The sequence below is a fragment of the Beta vulgaris genome, chromosome 1 (genome assembly GCF_026745355.1).
Source record: "Beta vulgaris subsp. vulgaris cultivar EL10 chromosome 1, EL10.2, whole genome shotgun sequence".
In the NCBI taxonomy this organism is placed as follows: Eukaryota; Viridiplantae; Streptophyta; class Magnoliopsida; order Caryophyllales; family Amaranthaceae; genus Beta; species Beta vulgaris.
This window is the reverse complement of record NC_079202.1, coordinates 46,733,821-46,739,422: the sequence shown is the minus strand read 5'-3', so window position 1 is coordinate 46,739,422 and position 5,602 is coordinate 46,733,821. Positions and strand designations below refer to the sequence as shown.

Genomic DNA, 5,602 nt, shown 5'->3' with positions numbered 1-5,602 from the left:
AAGTCTCAATAAGTTCATAAATGTGTTCCATTTCATTGTTCTTAATTACTTATATGCAAATATATATGCCTAATTAAAACTAATAACATTTTATATTCCAATAGCATCAACTTCGTCAAATCATTAACCATATGATTGTTCAACACATAAAAACTTATTATTGATTTAGTATAAAGACAACTAAGTCTTAATTATGACCAAAGAAATCACATTTTGTCTAATTCTTGCTTGGTGTACTTAGCATCCTTCTAACTATGGTACTTGGGGATAGTGTTTCCCTTACCTTTCCCCCTAGTCTATCTGGCCTATAAATGCTAAATCAGAACATTGTTTGAGTTGAGATCTAAACATGCTCCTTCTCCGTCCTTACCCATTAATTTTGTTTTTTCCTTACATGAGTTACATCATTACCTTTAAAATATCCCTTGGCTTGAATACCTATATAAATACAAAGGAAAATTGATATTAAAAATCCTAAGTTATAGGCGTCTTCCTATTATTAAGCCAAATTTTGATTTATAGCTTACTAATATGTGACTTACTACCGTTTCAACATGTTACAATTTGCTCTTTTCGGGTGGAGAGGAGGCGGAGGGCTCTCGTTCTTCTTCCTCTTTTAGTGATTTCTTGGATTTTCTTCATCAACTGTCTCAATGATAATATAACTACTTCTGTTCCTCTTTTCATGATTATATTTTTCCAAGGTACCACCACTTCTTCGCTTTCTTCATCAACTCCACTATACTACTATTGTCAGTTAGAGTTTGACATATGCCTTTTCTTTTTACATGTTGAATTGATCAACTTTCAATTAGCTCAACATGGAAAATGTATCCACAAACTCGTGATAACTCATAATAAATCGAATTTGGGATTATTATGGGAGGACACCCCAAACTTGACATATATGGTGTAATTTTTCGTACAATAAATTATAAATAGCTAGATTAATTTTTCAAATAATTTAATAAACTAAGAGTCATAAGCACCTATTAATTCTAGCCCATAAAATACTTATTAGTACAGATCCACAAGGACTTATACTAATTTATTGAAAAAAAATATAAACAACGCTAACAACTAAGTTGCCCTCATAATTCTTCTAATACGCGGGACTTCATCTTGAGTCAGTTAATCATGTTGCATTCAAATCCTTAAATTTATAAAATAAGTATGTATTTGCCACCAAAATATAAGATAAAGATATTTTTTCACAATTTTGGAGAAGATAGTTTTTATAAAGTTGTTCCTCATATACTTTCATATAAATATTAAATATTATTGATCGACTTATAATAATATTAACTAGTTATTAGGCCCGGGCTATGCTCCGGGTAAGAAAATTTTCATTTATTAGTATTGTACTTTGATATGATATCACTAAATAAAACTTGGTCTAGTGGTTAAAACTTTAGTACATTGAACTTGAGGTCACGGGATCAAAACCTATACTATGCAATTTCTAATTTTTTTATTGTACATGGATTACATGAACTAAAACTCCTCAGAGAGAGCGCCATGTGGCACCGTTCCTGATTTATGCACGCCTTTTAATATATTAATACTAGTTTTGGGACCCGTGCAAAAATGCACGGGAAGTGATTTGCTTAATAAGACAGACTTTTCAATGAAACCAATAGCAAACAACGAATTTTGTAATGAAAGAATAAGTAAAAGTTATATTAACAAACATTACAAAAATGTGTATGAAGTTATACATTTTGGAACACTTCCTTGTAAACAACATTTGTGGTTGTTTTGCACACATTATTCTCTTTATCACAAATCAGAATTTTAAGTCCTTTTTTGCTCGTGACTCGGGAAATAGCGACATATAGCTGACCATGACTGAAAACAGGCCTCGGTAAATACAACCGACGTGCGACAATGATTGTCCTTGACTTTTATTTATTGTCATGGCAAAACACACAGTCAAAGGAAATTGTCGTCTTTGAAATCTGATAGGAAATTTTGTTGAGTCAGACGGTGTTAGTGTCATTCGTGGGATGAATACCTTGTCACCAACATTGCTCCCTGAAATGACAGTAGCTTCAATCACTCGATTGCCTAAATGCTTCACTACCAGCCTCGTGCCATTACACAATCCAGATGTCTGATCAATATTACGAAGCAACCATGATAGGCGCACCAACTTTTAACTTAATACTATGATTTGGCAGCCCGAGCACTTTATTGTGTTTAAGAATTCAGTGGAATATATATCATGAGCCCCTAAGTTCCCTTCATCTTTACTAATTGCATCACAACTCAAGTAAATTTTCTCTTCACCTGGAATTGTGGACAACACATGATCATTTACCTTCTCAACTATTTCATTAGTTGGAGCTAGAATTGCTCTTTCTTGGAAGTATTTGGCTTCCCAAAGGTGATCAGTGAGTGAAGGGTATGTGCTGTCGACAATGGATGATATGGGGTCATCTCCACCGTCTATAAGAATATCTTCAGTGATTTCAATATCGACTTCTCCATCATTGGGCCCTCCAGCTCTGCCATCACCAACGCTCAGTATCCATTATGAGAAGTCCCTGATTTCATTAGCGCTAGACGATGAAGAACATGATTGAAGTCTCATATTGCGTGTAAGCTTCAAAACCTTATATGAATCCCATAGAAACGAAGAGTTTAACGTCGCAAATACTATATCTTGCCTTGTACCCTTGGGTATAACAGGCAGAATCTTTCGTAAATCACCACCAAAGACAACAACTTTACCTCCAAATGGTCGATGCAAATTATCTCGATCAACAGCTTGCATAATATCCTTTAAACTCCTATCAAGTGCTTCAAAGCAATATTTGTGCATCATTGGTGCTTCACCCCAGATAATTAGTTTTGTTCTCATGAGCAATGCAGCTAAGTCAGAACCAGGCCTAATAGCTACACACGTGGAGTTTTCACAAACATTGAGTGGAAGCTCGAACCTTGAATGGGCGGTTCGGCCTTTTGGAAGAAGTAGGGACGCAATTCCACTTGATGCTACTGGCAAAACAATTTCACCCATCTTCCTAATTGCAGCACACAATGTCCTCCAAATGTACGTTTTACCCGTGCCTCCATATCCGTATACAAAAAACACACCTCCTGATTGGCCATTAACAGAGTGCATTATTTCGTTGAAAACCATTACCGCTATTAGCTTGTTTTGACCTTCAAACACGACCAATTCATCTGGAAAAGGCATCTCACTGAATTTTCGAAGGCTACTTCCATTACTTTGCAGTTTAGCTTCAATATCTGCCAGTGCAAAAGCTTGAATTTGTTCATCCGTTAGAGTTAAATCTGCAATGCGATAGGGAAGATTTAATATTAGATGCCTTCATTTATGTCATAGCGATCCTTTTTTCGTTGCACAATTATTAAACATCCAAGTGAGCGAAAAAAAAGTAAGTATGCAAAATACTGCGACTTTTACCTTTGTTTTTATGAATACGACGTTGTTTATATAGAATGTCATCAGAGAGTAGGTGCCATGTCTTTTCCCATATGTCTTCTGGTTTAGATAAGCTACCAGACATAAGTAACATGCAAAATAGATTTCGCAGATAATGCCCCGTTTCTCTAAAGCTTGCCTCTGTTATGGCGTCTATGTATTCCTTGTCGTCATCAAGCAGCCCCCTTGCGTAGCAAGCTTCTTTGAAGGTTGGATACACTACACCATCAACCGTTCTTATATCCTCGTAGCACGTCGGGCCTTTTACAAAATTAAGGAGCGTTCTTAGATAGTATTTCTCACCAGAACCTGGAGCGACATGGTATACCCTGCCAAGTGCGAACCCTTTCGACCTAGGTGTCCATTCTCGCGTAGGTTGTTTCCAAACAAATTTCGTGGGAATTCTACATAACTCAACTGTCTTGCTTCTTCATACTTTTGGTTGCATTCCATCCACGATAAAAACTTTGTGCTATCGACATTAGGTCTATCAAGTACATCTCCCACGTCCATCTGGTCAGTGTAGACGACCGTTTGCTCCTCAGGTAGATGGAAACTCAATCTCTCAACAGGAGGGGTTCGATAGTGAATAGGAAATCCATATATCCTCCACACTGCCTCACAAGCAGATATGTAACGGCAGTCGTAATACATTTTAATCTCATCAATCTTTTGTGGATCATCGCAGCTATTTTTGTTCTGATAAGCAGCAATAGTTACTCTATCGTAACCCTTATTTATGTACTTGAACAAATACTTTATCGATCTGGATTGATTGCACCATTCAACGTTTATATGAGCACGATACTTACGAAGCAGTTGTGGATTATAAGGAACAACAAACCTATTATCAAGATGCACTCCGTTCTTCTCAACCGAGATTCCGTTATCTCTTCTTCTATAAACTGGATATCCTTCCTCATCAACCTTTGTTTCGTCAATAAATCTTTTAGGAAAATGCTTTGTACACTTATTTTGATCCATGCAAGGTGCATTAGTGTTTGAGGGACCACATGGACCATGTAGCATCATTTCTGTAACAGTCTCATACAAATCCGGATCCTCAATTGGATCTGGTAACTCAGCGCATATAATCTTGTCAATATCGCTTGCCTGTGGATATTTGTCAGCAGGGTGCAGGAAAAGAAGTATATGAGCATGGGGAAGGCCACGCTTTTGAAACTCAACTGTATAAACAACTGGAGAAAAAAGAAGATATGTATGCATCATTATTTGAACAACTTTATAAGTAGACCAACTAATCTTGACTGTGTAAATTGTTTGTAAAATAGTATGAAATTCAAGTAATTCAATCTATATATATATTAAAGATGAAAAAAGCTGTAGAAATCAACATAATTATACCGGATTTATTTATACGTACCAGCTTTGACTCGGCCAAATATCTCATTCTCCTTTAGGTCTTTAACCAATTGGTCGAGCTTCATTTTAAAGACTCGACAGATGATATCCGGTCTGTCCTCGGGTCTAAGTCCCCTTTTTTGAACGAATCTGTTATTTCTGGCCATTAGCATTACACGTAAAGGTTATGAACAAATCTGGATAACCATACCATCTACAAATGGCCATTGCATCCTGATAGTTCTCTCTCATGTAGCTATGACCACCTGTGAATGACGGTGGTATAACAACGCGACTACCATTGGAAGATCCCTCTGTATCACCTCTTTCCACAGCCCCTCTTAAATTCTTCACATTATCTGATCTTAAACTTTGTTGGTTATTCTTTAGAAAGGAGAGCCTCTCCGCCTCAATCATAGTGTAACCGTCAACCAAAAATTGTTGATACAACGACGACATAAATAACAAAGTATCGGCTTCATGTTCACGATCTTGCATTCTTATGCAAACCACACCCTCCGCATAGTAAGTCGTTCTCTTTTATTCGTAGAACTACTTGATGCGGTCTTGTCTCTATGCATAACATCTACTCGATATCCATCTTCCCCATATGGGAAAATCAGTGGATATTGTAACGGTAAATACGATGGGTGAAGCTCAGATATCTGCCTTAATCTTCCATTTTTCCTTTGGACTACTATATTCCCTCTTATCTGCTGTATCAATGTCTCCAACTATAAGAGCGGCCACTTCAGATGTTGTTGGAAGGTTATAAGTCCTTCCATCAGA

At 36.8% G+C, this 5,602-nt stretch overlaps 1 pseudogene; it reads right to left on the bottom strand.

Moving 5' to 3' along the window:
• Positions 1-1,712: 1,712 nt before the first annotated feature.
• Positions 1,713-4,899, bottom strand: LOC125492348 (uncharacterized; annotated as a pseudogene).
• Between the last annotated feature and the right edge of the window lie 703 nt (positions 4,900-5,602).